The 14,494-nt window shown below is 51.3% G+C and overlaps 2 long non-coding RNA genes across 4 annotated transcripts; both read right to left on the bottom strand.

Moving 5' to 3' along the window:
- Positions 1-1,958: 1,958 nt before the first annotated feature.
- On the bottom strand, positions 1,959-5,319 carry LOC139079273 (uncharacterized). Of its 3 annotated transcripts, none has more exons than XR_011532735.1 (4): positions 5,048-5,319; positions 4,400-4,472; positions 3,390-3,560; positions 1,959-2,189 (listed from the first exon to the last, which is right to left on the bottom strand). It is a non-coding gene; the product is annotated as an uncharacterized lncRNA (long non-coding RNA). The 3 variants fall into 3 exon arrangements; XR_011532736.1 differs by having other exon boundaries at positions 3,390-3,556; XR_011532737.1 differs by having other exon boundaries at positions 2,053-2,189; positions 4,993-5,254.
- Positions 5,320-5,675: 356 nt separating this feature from the next.
- Positions 5,676-10,173, bottom strand: LOC139079274 (uncharacterized). Its single transcript, XR_011532738.1, has 3 exons — positions 10,038-10,173; positions 6,290-6,506; positions 5,676-5,838 (listed from the first exon to the last, which is right to left on the bottom strand). It is a non-coding gene; the product is annotated as an uncharacterized lncRNA (long non-coding RNA).
- Between the last annotated feature and the right edge of the window lie 4,321 nt (positions 10,174-14,494).

The raw sequence follows: 14,494 nt of genomic DNA, 5'->3' as shown, positions 1-14,494 counted from the left end.
GCCCACCCCCCCAACTCCCACCCCCTCCCTTCCCCTCTGGTAACCACTAATTTGTTCTCTTTGTCCATGTGTTAGTTTATCTTCTACATACGAGTGAAATCATATGGCGTTTGTCTGACTTATTTCACTTAACATCACACCCTCCAGGTCCATCCACGTTGTTGTGAATGGGACGATTTTGTCTTTTTTGTGGCTGAGTAGTATTCCATTGTATGTATGGACCACATCTTCTTTATCCAATCGTCAGTCGATGGGCACTTGCACTGCATCTACATCTTGGCTATTGTGAGCAATGCTACAATGAACATGGGGGTGCATGAGTCTCTTTGATTGTTGATTTCAAGTTCTTTGGATAAATACCCATGTGGCTCTTGATGGGTCCACCAAACACAGAGCTTCACCTTGGCTGTCAGCCTCACCACGTCGCCACGTTCAGTGTGAAGAGCATGGGACCCGGGGTCTGGAGACCTGGTCTCTAACCCCACCTCCATCGCCCTCTCACTGAGTGACTCAGTTTCCTTTGCTGTGAAAGAATAATACCAAACAGTCGAGAGCTGGGCCAGTGCTATGCTAAGCAGGTGACATGCGATAATAAAGGGTGTGCCATGTGAGGAGGGGATGAGGGAAGCATGGGGCTTTTGTCTGCAAGAGACGAGCAGAGGGGGCACGAGAGCTGGCTCCAAAACTCCGCGAGACTCTAACAGGAGGGAGGTCAGATGTTATTTTCCATCATAGCAGTGTTTTCTCCTTGTTTATCTAGAACGTGTTTATCTAGAGCCCCAGGAGGACAGGCGGGGACCTCGGCTGTCTTGTTCGCTGCCGTGTCGAGAACAGAGGTGGTACACAGTAGGTGCTCACTAAATGTTTATCGAGTGATAAAACTTGTGCTGCGTGGCTTCCAAGGGATGAAAATTCCAGGGAGCCCATTGATTTCTCTCTGCTTCCCCCCGCCAACAGTTCCGTTCATCCCTCCCCCCCTTGCCCTGTACCCCCTCCACTTCCCTAAGTCAGCCGCTTCCTCTCTTAACTGGAATCAACTTCCTGCTGCTCAGGGTGGGGTGGTGGCTCAAATGGACTTAATCAGGCTGATGGAAATCAGGCGACTAATTAGCCAGGGAGGGTGGAGGCGGGTGGCTGCTGAGCTGAGCTGAGCAACAAAAGGAAATTACCCCCAGAAAGGGAACAGCACCCTCACCCCACTCCACACCCTTCATCCAACACCATGAGCCATGAGCTGTTGGCTCATGCAATCCTTATGCTGGCGCCAGTTGGAGGTTGGGGGTGAATCAGAGCTCACAGCAATTGCAAGTTAATTTCAAGGTATGATGTGCAGGGTGGGCTCAGGGTGGGGGAAGGTGTCCTGTTTTGACCCGGAGGTAAGCGAGATTGAACTGATTCCACAACTGGGAAGAGGAAACCGCAAAGCCATGGTCTTCTTGGGTTGTATTACTAGAAGTCTATCACCCAACACAAAGGCGGGGATAGTCCACCATGGGCCAGGCTGACTAACCCTTGCTTTGCTCCCCTCCTGAGGACTGGAGAACTCTCCTGAGCCCAGGACCTCCCAGCTGGGTCTGCATAGACTCAGTGCCAGAGCTGGAAGCCTTTGGAGTTCAACAGACAAGGGGTTTAGATCCCGCCTCCATCCCCGGTGTGACACTAGGCAAGCCATGAACTTCCTGAGCTTCACTTTCTAAATGTGTGAAAAGGTGGCTGAGGATGCTCAGCTCTTGTTGCAAAGATTAGGTTAAGTCATAGAGATACAGAGTCTAGCCCAGCGCCTGGCACAGGCAGGTGCTCCACGTATGTCAGTTCCCTCCCCAAGCTCCTCTGCTCAGTGCCGGCCTCGCTCCCCATACAGCCTGGTCTGCAGGGGCCCGTCTATGAGATGGATCCCGAGTCAGGATGGAATTCACGGCGTCCACAGACTCAGTCTCATTTGACCCTCCCACTAGTGCTGAGGTAGGAATCGTCTGCATTTTACAGATGTGGACAGTGAGGTGCTGCTTTGCCAAGATCCTACCTGTGGTGAGTGGCAGGTCTGGGAGCCCATTTTTGATTCAGGACCATGTTTATAACCACTCTACAAACGGGTGCGTGGAAGGTTCAGCAACAGCATCGAGGACGGAGTGATTAGCTCTGGAGTGTTCAAGAGGACTTCTTGGAGGAGGTGACACCTGAACAGAAATCTGAAGAATAAAGGAGAGTTCAGCTGGCAGGTGAGAGTGGGAAATGCAATTTCAGATGGAGCGCACAGCCCCAGCCCAGGGATGGAAGTAGGAGGAGGAGGTGGCAGACTGGTGGGTGGCGGGGGTGGGGGAGAGGCGGGGGTGGGAAGACAGGGAGAGAGACCAGTTGGGAGATGGCTACTGCGATGGGGTGGGGAGGAAGTAGGGGGATGGCACGGAGCAGGGTGGAAGCTTAGAATGGAAAGTTGTGGATGGATCTAGGGCCTTGTGAGTGGGTAGTGGCAGCTGGGGATGGAGGGTGAGGGAGGGGTGGGGGTGAAGCCAGGGTTCAGACTCAGGTGGTCAAATGGATGGCACTGCACCTTGCTGCAATCTAGAAGGCTTGGGGTAAAGGAGGGCAGAGCTGGCGAGGGTAAGGGCCAGGTGGAGATGTCCAGATGTCCAGTGCTGGACGAGCATTCGAGAGATACTGATGCTACGGGGGAAGGGGTGGAGCGAGGCCAGTGGAGGGTGGAGGATGGGAAGCATGAGGACACTGAGACATAAGGGACAGGTGGAGGACAAGCCCACAGGTGTGTTGGAGCCCGCTGTTCTCCTGACCCTGCAGATGTGTCTCTGATACCAAGATTCTTTCCTCTTCGGAGTCTGAGGATGCTGGAGACCCGGGTCCCACGGGCCCTCAGCCCCTCTTCCCAGCTCACCGCCCTGACTCATGCCCTTGCACTTCTGGGAGCCTGGAACTATGTAAACCCAAATCCCACCAGGCCCACAGCTGACGCCTCCCTAGCCTTCCTAGTCACGTGGTCTAATTATGGGATAAGACCTTCCTCACTTTTTTTTAATTTGCTTAAGTTCATGGGTTAAGTTTCTGTCTTCTGTGGGAAAGAATTCTCGCTAATACACACCCCAAGGCTGACGTCTCTGGGATGCCATTCTTGAGTCCTGATGTGAAAACTTGGTTTTAAAGATTTTTCCAGAATCACCCAGGCACTCACAGCCCTGAGTCTGCACCAGTTTCCCTGGGTGTATTCTGTTAATATTAGTTATCTATTACTGTGTAACGTATTACCTCAAAATGCAATGGCTTACAACAACAATAAAGTTTACCATCCCACAGTTTCTGAGGGGTAGGAATCCTGCAGAGGCTTTGCTGGGTGGCTCTGGCTCAGGGTCTTCTGTGAGATGGCAGCAAACACCAACCTGAGCAGCAGGCTCATCTGAAGGCTTGACGGAGGCTGGAGCATCTGCATCCATGCCGGCTCACTCACACGAATGAAAAATTGGTGCTGGCTGTTGGCAGGAGGCCTCAGTTCCTCGCTCCGTGGGCTTCTCCCTGGGGCTGCTGGAGTGTCCTCGTGACATGGCAGCTGACTTCCCCCAGAGAGAATGATCCCGTTATGACCTGGCCTCAGAAGTCATCGCCTGCCACTTTTGCTATATCCTGCTGTTCACATAGGTCAGCCCCGTTCATTGTAGGGAGGACTACACAGGGGTGTGAATACCGGGAGTCGAGGCTTAGTGGGGGCCATCTTAAGGGGCACAGAACAGGGCCACCTGGTGGCTGTGACGAGGGCACCCTCCCAGCCCCGCTGCCATCCTGGAGAGGAAGGCTTGCCCTGCCCCACTCTGCATGCGTCAGTCTCGTCCAGAAGGGAAGTAGCACCATCTCTTCCACCTGGTGGGTTGCTGCCCCAACCCTCCCGCAGAGCTACGGGGCCAGCGGACCCAGAGGAGAACAGCCTCAGCCCTAGCTCAACACCATGGCAATGAGCTCACTGCCTCTCTCTCCCTGCTGAGTGCGGAAGGCATGGTGATGGCCGTCTTGGGGTATTACCGTAACTGCGGTGGGTTCTTTGGTTTTCCTCTCTGACACGGGTGTCAGGAGCGACGACAGGTGTTAGACCAGAGGGGCAGGATTGGGGTCCCTTGTGGTGGGACACGGGCCAAAGCTACTCTTTCTAACACAAAGCTGCTCCTAACAGGAAATGAGCAGGAACCAGGGCTGTTTTAAAAATCTCATTTCAAGAAAGTGGTGTAGGAGGGAGCACGGACCATGGACCAGACGGGCTCCAATCACGGAGTACTGGTTTTCGTTGGCCAAGACAACCGACGTGCTGATCCTCAGTTTCCACATCTGTAAAGTGGGGATAACCCTAGTGCCTGACTGTTGCGTTGAGTGAGAAAACCTGTGTCAAAGTCGCAGCACACACCTGACCCCGAAGGCGGCCTCGTACCGATGTTGGTAAGCTTACATCCGTGAGAGGAAGGGCGGGAGTCTGATTCCTACAGAGGAGGGAGGAGGAACTGAGGCAGGATCGGAACTCGGTTCTGTTGACCCGCTTCCTTCCCTCTCCTCACTGCCCCCCGGGGCTGCAGGGGGTCCTTGACGCCTCCCTCAGTGTCCCCCAGCAACCCTCCCACTTCGGGGCGGGAGAGGTGCTACATTATAGATTGTTCTCTGTTCCTCCCCTGCTCAAAATCCTTCAGTGGCTCCTCCTGGTGGAAGCCATGCCCTGTCCCGTAGGAAGCTCTACCAGATTCCCAGGCTCTGGGGCATGGGGAGGGACGTTTATCAAACTCCAGTTGCCCCCTCAGAGATTCTGATCATCCCCCCACCCCCACGCCCCACAGTCTTGCCCTTTTCACGCCCTATTACGCTGGGAGAGGATCCTACCCATCAGGTAACCTGAGGCAGAAAAAGAAAAAATAAATACGTTGAAAACCATTGGTGTCCACTACAGACTCGACGGGAATAACACCCCCAAATTCCTAAGCCTCTCCCTTAAGAGAGTGTGAGAGTCACCTCCGACCAGGACATGGGCCACCACGTGCATCTCTGCAGCCCCTCCCCATCCAACCTGGCACGTGGGACCTTCTCAGTCGGCTGACCGACCGGAGTCGCTTTGGGAAGGGTGCCTGGAACAGCTGTGTCCTTGGCTTCCATTTCTCAGGGCAGGAGGCTGGGCTGGAGGAAGCCAGGCGGCTCGGCTGGGTGCGGGTCGTGGCCGGGGCTGGGGGTCCGGAGTAGGAAGGCTCTCATTGCCTAGACACAGGGCCTGAGAGGCTCCGGGTTCCTGGGCTGGGGGGTGAAGCCTGCTGTTTGCTCAGCCTCCACTCCCAATCCCCGCTCACAGGTTGCCTGGCAACCATTGTTCATTTAATCACCACTGACTTTGAAAATAAAAATCAATTTCCTTCATGACGTGAGCCAGGGGCCATATTAACCCCTATGTTTAAACAGTCCAATTTTATTGTTCAAAGATTTATGAGCAAGGATGTACACAGAGCATTATTCATAATAGGAAAAGTTTTTTGGAGCGGTGGAACCTAAATGTTTGTCAGAGGGGTGTGATTAAATTAAGGCCCTTTCTCACCACAGAATATTCCTCAGCTAATAAATAACCAAGCCTGAGATCTATGTGTGCCGACAGAGAAACACTCTCATAACGTAAGCGAGAAACAACAAGCAGCTCTCAGAACAGTGTGTATGGTGTGTTCCAGTTTTTATTTCACAAAAAGTGTGTGTAGGCGAACACGTGTGCCCATCGATGAAAACACACTGGAATACACAGCAAAATATTAACCATGTCTTTCTCCGGGAAATGGGGTCGTAGGTAATTTTAACTTTCTTTCTGTCTTTCTGGATCATCTGATTTAAAAAATAAAACAAGCGTGTGTTATTTTTTCAATTTGCAAAACCGATAATGTCATTTCTTTTTTCAAATGGAGAATTCCAACTCTGGGGCCGAGGGGTCCTCAAGGGGCCAATGGGCATTGAGACTACGTGGTCGGTAAGGGCCAGGCTGGGCCGGGCAGCAGAACAGGAGGAGAAAGGAGACCGACCCCTTCCCCAGGGCAACGAGGGCCTTCCCAACTAGTGGGCTCCCCCTTCTGGTCTCCGGGGGCGTCCAGGCCGAAGCTGGATGCTGAGGAGGGGGTGGGGCTGGGCGAGGTGCCTTCCAGGTTCCAGCAATTGGGGAGATTGAGGCAGCCCACTGAGAGGAAGGGAGAGGGAGGGCATGGACATCAGGCTGAGGCCAGCTGCACCAGGGTTGGGGGTCACAGAGAAGCCCCCCTCCTTTACCACTCCTCTTCCTCACCCTCTCCAGGCTGCTGTCCCCTCAGGCTCCCTCTTCGCTTCACACCCTGTCCCCTCCTGGGTGGTCTCATTCACTCTCGTGGCTTCAACCACCTCCTGCACATGGAGCATGCCCTCCTCTCCACAGCAGAGCCCATCCTCCAGGCCGCCCCTCTTCTAAAAGCTATGATTGATCACGTCACTCTCTTGCCCAAGATCCTTCAGGGGCTTCCTCATGTCTGCAAAGAAGGAAGCAAAGCCCGTTAAGCCTGGCTCCAGTCCAAGCCCTCCCCCCTTCCATGCATCTTCGTCCTCGCTCTCTACCATGCCACACCTCCCTTGTCTACAGGACAAACTCCTATTTTGCCTTTAAGACCTGGCTCAAAGATCAACCTGCACACTGAAGCCCTCCTAAATTCTCCACACATTCCATATTTTTGGCTCCCATAATCCTTCGTACATTCCCGGTCACAGCACTTGTCACACTCCAGCATTACTGATACTGACTTGTCTGTGTGCCATTCACAGCTTGTGAGCAACTGAAGGTAGATGGCTTATCAGTCTCAACTCCCAGCTCAAGGCTGGCACACAGAGACACTCAGAAAGCGCTGGTGGGTGGGTGAGTGGGTGGGTGGATGCATGGGTAGATGGTTGGATGGTTGGATGGATGAGTGGATGGGTGGGTGGGTGAATGGATGGATGATTGAATGGATGGATGGACGAATGAGTGGGCAGGTGGGTCGGTGAATGGATGGATGGGTAGGTGAATAGATGGATGGTTGGATGATAGATTGCATTACTTCCTTCAATATACAAATGTGTCATCTCTCCCATCCTAAAAACAAAACAAAAACTCCCTCAATCCTACACCTCCTCCTTCCCTTCATAGCAAAGCTCCTCAAGAGTTGTCCACTACATCTGTCTCCATTTCCTCTCCACTCATGCTTTCCTGTACCCCCTCCAATCAGGCTTTCACTGCTCCACCAAAACTGTGTTGGACACGGTCACCAATGACCTCCACGTTGCTAAATCCAGTGGTCAGTTCTCAGTCATCATCTTACCTGACTTTCACAACATTTGAGATGCCCCCTTTCTTTGAAACACGTTCTTCTCTTGGCTTCCAGAGAACTTTCCGCTCCTGGTTTTCCTCTTACTCCACTGTCTGCTGCTCCTCCTCTCCCCAGCCTTAGACCTTGGACCCCTTCTCTATCTAGTACATCTCCCTAGATGATCTCATCAGTTTTATGCAAACTCCTTACCCTCCCCCCAAAATGTGATCCTCTCACAACCTTCCCCATCTGAGGAATGACCACCCCATCCTTCCAGGCACTCAGGCCAGAGATCTTAGAGTCAACCTTGACTTCTTTCTCTCGCTCTCTCACCCTCATCCAGCATGTCAGTGTCCCTTGGCTTTGCCTTCAAAGCGTATTCAGAATCCAGCCACTTCTCACCATCTCCCCAGCTTCCCCTCTGACTCAAGCACCCCTAGCATGTGCCTTCTAACCATTCACCCCGCCATTGTCTTTAGTACCCTCCTCTTTATTCTCAACGCAAAGTGATCCTTTTAAAACTTAACTCAGATCACGTCACTTCTCTGAGCAAAACCTTCCAACTGCTTCTTATTTCACTCAGGGTCAAAGCTGAGGTCCTTGCAATGGCCCTCAAGGCCCAGTGTGATCTGTGCCCCGCCCACTACTTCTCTGACCTCTTCCCCACTAGTCTTCCCCTGCTGTCTCCGTGCTGCTCCCCAAACATGTCAGATCCACTCCAGACCACGGAATTTGCACTCCTGGTTCCTTCTGCCTGGACTGCAAGGCTCCCAGACACCCTCCTGGCTCTTTCCTTCACCTACCTAGATCTGGACTCAAATGTCACCTTCTTAGTGAGGCCTTCCCTGCTCACCCTTAAAATTGCATTTCCAGCCCCACTGGCAGCACTCTGTTCCTCCTTCTCAGTGTCACTGTTCTCCATGACACTTACACAGCCGCCACACTTTATAACTCACTTGCTGGTTTGTCCGTTTCTATACTGTTGTCTCCCCCCTTTAGAATCTTAGCTCCATGAGGGGAGGGGTTTGGAGTTTTTGTTCCCTGCCGCATCTTCGGTGCCTAGAGGAGGGCACCGCATGCGGTAGTCTTCTTCTAAACATGAATGGAGTGAATGACCTTATTATTCCTCACGTATCCCCATATGGCGAGTATTGCCATGCCCCCCCTTTTTTTGGATGAGGAAGCAGAAGCACAGAGGTTAGCGACCCATCAGTGGTCACTCATCACACCGTGGTGTAAACCAAGGCAGCCTGACTCCAGAGCAAGCATTCTAAGCACCATGTGCTACCATTCCGAGCCTCAGTGCCCCCATCTGTGAAATGGGGAGGATAATAACATGGCTGCTCTGGGCTCTCACGGGTTGTTTGAGGCTCATATGAAATAGTGTTTGTGAGTGAATGTTCTTTCCAACTGTAAAACTGTATGAAATGTTGATTATTGTCATTTCCCCTCTATTCTTAAGAATTAATGTGCCACGGGGCAGGAAATGAAACGAAGACCTCAGAAATCAGCTAATCTAACCCATTATTTTACAGGCGGGGATGAGAGAGACATAAGTTTAGGACTCCCGGGTCATACTGGATGGATTTGGACAAAGAAACTTGGGCTGACCTCTCAGACCAGTATCTCCCTATGAGGAACATCCGCAAGGTCCATCTGTCTTTCAGTCCACATATCCTTCCCTTCATCCATCCATCCATCCATCCATCCATCCAAGCATCATCCATCCTTCCATCATCTACCGATCCATTCATCCATCTTCTTATTCTTCCTTCTATCCATCCATCCTTCCAACCATCATTCATCTTTCCCTCCATTTATCCTTCCTTCTGTCCATCTATCCATCCTTTCATTCTTCCTTCCACCCACCTATCCTTTCAACCAATCATCATTCATCCCTCTATCCATTATCCACGCGTCCTTTCATTCTCTATTCATCCTTTGTTCTTTCCATCTGTTAGTCCATCCATCCTTTCACTCATCTGTTTATCCTCCATTCCTTCATTCATCCATCTATCCATCCAACCATTTTCCCAACTGTTCATCCTTCCATGCAGCCATCATTTTACACAGATCGTTTTCTGAGGGTCTGCTGTGCACCAGGCCCTGGGCTTGGAGCTGGGGACACAGAAATCAACAAGACATCTACCGTCTTGGAGCTGCTGCCAGCCTTGAGGAAGGGGAAGTGTAAAGAGAGAGTGTGGGAAAGCACCCAGCAAGGCTCTCGGCTCACGTAAGTGCTTAGGACCTGGAGCTCTGGGTATGAATAAGTAACTTGCTGGATGTCCCACACTAGTAAGTGGGGGAGCTGGCCCCAGACCCCAAGCTTTGAGTGATATTCTTCTTACCCCACCATGCTGTCTCTTTTCCCAGAGACTAGCCCAACCATTGTCAGCTGTGGGGAGAAAATACTAAAGGGGAAGTGCCAGAGCCAGGACTTCACACAATGAGGACACCATGCTGCCATCCTCATGGTGACCTCCACCCAGGGAACAGGCAGTGGGGGCTGGGTGCCAGCAGGCAAGAGGCTGCACAGTGGGAGGGAAGTTAATTCATTCGTCACACAGCCCAGCCAAGCTTTTCCCATTAAGCCCCTTTATCTCCCTGCAATAGCATCTGATCAACGCAATAGAAAGCAATTGGGTTAAGTGGTGAATTTAATCATGCTGCAGCCATTTGGAAACCACTTAACGCCTCTGACTGCAATCCTGCCCCGCTTACCTGGAAAGCACTCTTCTTCAAACACAGGGCTTGGTGCTCTCAGCTCCTGGTTTGTAGGAGGATAAAAACTACAGAACAACAGAGCTGAAAGACAGCTTGGGGAATGTCTTTCTGGGTCAGCCCTTTCATCCTGAAGAGATGAGAGAGGGGAAAACGTGATGAATTCTGCGTTTCGCATCTATTCCTCCCAGCAATACCATGGGCATAGGCACCTTCAGCTCACAGATGCTGCACCTGCCGCTCAGGGAGGGGAACTTGCTCACCTGAGTTCAAATCCAAGAATGTCTTCTTCCCAAGTCTTTGTTTCCTGTGCATGGGCATCATTTCTTATAACTACATCTTCACGTATTACTCTTGTAATTGAATTTTTTTCCATTATACTACTCAGCCTCCTGAGTCTTTTCCATTTTATCTCTTAATCTCTCTTGGCAATTTCCTCCCTACCCCATGGGCACCAAGTTCAAGCCCACATAACTTCATGCCAGGATCATTGCCACCCCCGCCCTGCCCCTATGATCTCTCCGTCCCCAATCTTGATGTCCTCTATGTTTCTGTTGCGTTACTGCCTGAGGAGCCTTTCTAAAGAGCAGATCTGGCTAATTCTCTCCCCTGCTGAAAATCCCAGTGGCTCCCCTCACCCACCACATCTGTGGGACCCTTCCTAGGAGCCTACAGGGTGAAGTGACCAGGACCAGGGAGGTGCCAGGGCTGCCTTGCTGTCAGATTTACTCTAGAACTCAGCTCCCAGGTTCACAGTGCAGCACACAGCCCTCATCCTGCCTCTTCTTTGCTCAGAATCCTTCCATGGCTCCCAATGCCCACAGGATAAAATCTAAGGACATTGGTGCATCATTCAAAGTCCTCACCCTTCAGCCCTGCCCTGACTTCCCTCCCACCCAAGGGACCCACTCAGCATTCCCCAAACAAAATATGCACTTTCAAGCCTCAAATTTAGCTAGGCTTTCCCTACCTCAGGGCCTTTGTACATGCTGTTGTCTCTTTCCCAAACCAGCACCTCACCCTGACTCTCTCAGGCTCTTCCATGACTGGCTACTTCTCACACTTTAGGTCTTGGCTTTGGGGGTTGTCTTAGGTCAGATTCACTGAAAGCAAACCCTGGCGAGGAGTGGGGAGGGGAGACTGAAGGGACTCGGGAAGCAGGACAGGGGAAGAGCAGATGCCAAGCAAGTGTGTGATCTCAGCCTGACCCCCGGGGAGTCCTGGAGAGTAGATTACGGCTTGGAGTTTTCCTTCACTCCAGGCAAGGGTCTGGGTTTTCACACTCCTGCACCAGTCAGTCGGTGGCCATGAGTGCCCCCAGGGAGGGACCCAAACCCCAGGCACTTCTGCTCCCATGGCCCGACGGCAGTTTTCGGAGGACAGCAGGTGTGAGCCCTAAGACGCAGAGCGGGGTGGGGGGTGGGGAATGGGCCACTGAGCCGGCTGAGGGATCTGAGGGCATCTGGGCACCACGTCTGCCCCAGAGGCCGTCCTCAACTGCCCGCCCAGAGAGCCTCTCCCCCTACTCATAGTCTCAGCCTCTCATTTGTCTCTTTCTTACAAACAACCACTTGTGTTTCCTTTTCCTGTTTCTTGGCCTGTTTGTGGTGTCTCTCCTCTTGGAGAAGGTGAGGGTATTGAGGGTGGGGACCCTGTCCATCTTGTCCACCACGGATCTCCAGTGCTCAGCACAGTGCTTGGCTCTAGTGGTGTTGACCGGCAGTTATGGGATGAATGAATGAACGAATGAACAGACACAGCCAGTAAGTGGCGAAACCTGTGCCCAAATTCAGGACTCCAAGCCCCACTTTCCACTCGAGAAACAGGAAACCTGAGCGAGTCAACGGCCAAGAAAGAAACCAGCAAAGTTATTACAAAACAAAAAGCCTTCCATCTCACATACGTTTATGGATGAATTCTTTCAAATTGTCAAGGGACAAAGAATCACAAGGAATTTATACACTTTTTAAAATGAGCTGATCTCTATAACTGTATCAAGTATTCAGCTTATGAATTAACAAAGACCTGAAAAATAACGTCTTATACAAAGTAGAAGTTTCTCCTTCAGAAAAAAGGAAGCTGGATGTAGGAAATTCAGGGCAACTCCCTCGTCATCAGAGAAGAAAATCTCGCCTATGTTTTTCATCGTCCTCGTGCTTGCTGTCTGTCCTTAGGTCTGTATGAGTTTCCTGTGGCTGCTGTAACAAGCTGCCACAAACTTAGCAGCCCAAATCAACAGCAATCTATCATCCTACAGTTCAGGAGGCCGGAAGTCCTAAAGAGCCTCGTGGGGCTAAAATCAAGGGGTCAGCAGGGCTGGTTCCTGCAGAAGAAACATCTGTTTTCTCGCCTTTTCCAGCTTCAAGCAGCTGCCCAAATTCCTTGGCTCGTGGCCGTATCATTCTGACTTGCGTTTTCACGTCGTCTTTTCTCTCTCTGGCTCTCTGGCCTTCCTCTTTTTCTCCTAAGGTCCCTCGTGATTACATTGGGCCCATCCTGATAGCCCCAGATAATCGCCCCACCTCAAGATCTTTTAGCTTAATTGTATCTGCAAAGTCCTTTCTGCCACGTAACTAACACATTCACAAGTCGTTTCCTACAGTGAACATTTGTTTAGATGTATCCATGTTTACCAACTTATGTGATCAAGATTCCTTCTTATAACTCTGAGACCTGAGAGGGAAAGCAGTTACCCCGGGCAACCTTATCTTATAAATAACAACACTATGGAGTGTTCACCATGCACTGGGCTCTGTGCTAAGAGCATGATCTTATTGAATCCTGGGACTCTGGACTATCTGCCTTATTTCACTCAGGAGGTGAGCTCAGAGAGGTCAGGCAACTTGGTCAAGTTTACACAGCAGGTAAGTGGCAGGATCAGGATGCAGGACCATGTGCCTCACCACTGGAGGCCAGAGGAGGGAAAGCTCTTCCGCCGCCGTGCTGGTGGAGCAGGACTTGATCCCAGACCTCCCACCGCCTCACCTGAGTCTTGTGGGTGATAAAGCCAATTCCATTGGGGGTTGGGGGGCTGCTTTAGGCAACTCTACTGTAACCCGCTTCGTCTCTACAAGCTGGAAGACTGAGGGCGGCTCTTCCCCTGGCTGAAGGGTCCCTGCAAGTTTTGTTAAATAGCAGCTCCCCCTAGTGCACTGAAAAATGACTGAATTGAGAACAGAGGAGTTGGGAGAGAGAAGAAAGGAAGAGAAGGAAGGAGAAAAGAGGAGAGAAGAAACCTTTACCACTATTTCTAGGAGCTGTGACTTGTGCATGAGGAGACCCACTGCTGCCATCTCTGGGGCCACTTAAGAATGGAGCCCGCATGCACGGGGGGCATGCACGGGGGGCATCTCCTGTCCCAGGAGATGTGACCAGGAGGCGCGTGGATCTCAACGCCACTGGGAAACCTGCACACCGGGCTGGCCTCCCAGCCTCCACTCCTGGGTGCCCTGTTCAAGGCTCTAACAGTGGCTGCACAGGGAGCTGGGGTCTCCTTGCACCAGGCGAACCAGCTGCCTTCAGCTCTGGGATTGGAGAAGCCAGAGCCAAGCGCATCACCGCCGACCAGAGATGCCCCTCTAGAGGCCTTGTTCCCTCACTGATTCTAGAAAGTCAGTGCCCTGGGGGACGAGCAGTGAGACCACAAGTCCAGCTCCTCTGCTGAGGCCCAGCGAGGCATGTGTCCCACCCGAACCACCTACCCAGCCGGTCAGGAACAGAGTTGGGGCTGTTGACCCCAACCCTATTGTCCCAGTCTCTCCGGTCATTTCTAACTTTCCAAACCCTCTTTGAGGGAAATTCACATTGCCTGAGAGAGGTACCTTGGCTACATGCTCTCTTTCGACTGTCAGAACAACTCCACCTACCAGTTTGCAAGAAATACAGGGGACAGAGGAACGCTAAGTGAGACTATAAAATTGCCACCAGAAAAATCCAAAATGCAAAATCTCTACAGGACAAATGACCCAGTTTCTTTCACAAATAAATTGCAAGGGTGAAAAAATGAGGAAAGGATAACAGACGTATCAACCAAAGTGGAAGACATCAGCCTCATTGGCTCCTGAGTTGAAGAAACCAACTACAGAAAAATAAGGACGTTGAACATTGACTGAATATGTTCAGGGTATTAAGAAATCACAGTTACTTTTTAGGTGTGACATGACATTAGGATGACGTCAAAAAACAAGGAGACCTTATCTTTTGCAGACACAAACTGGCATGTTTACGGAGGAAGTTATGTGATGCACGAAGTCGCTTCTATACTAATCCGGGCGGCTGTGTGGGAGGCGGATGTGGGTGAGACCGAGGTGATGACAGTTACCTGAGGATTCGTTATCCAACTTTCGCTAGCTTTTATGTGTTTAAATTTTCCCTCATTAGAAAAAATTAAGATATGAAAGAAGGAAAAAAATATGTGATTCAGAAGAATCAGACCATGAATATTGAAGTTTCTTTTC

This window comes from Equus przewalskii, chromosome 25 (assembly GCF_037783145.1).
Source record: "Equus przewalskii isolate Varuska chromosome 25, EquPr2, whole genome shotgun sequence".
NCBI lineage: Eukaryota > Metazoa > Chordata > Mammalia > Perissodactyla > Equidae > Equus > Equus przewalskii.
The sequence above is the reverse complement of the archived record's forward strand: the minus strand, read 5'-3'. Positions and strand labels throughout refer to the sequence as shown.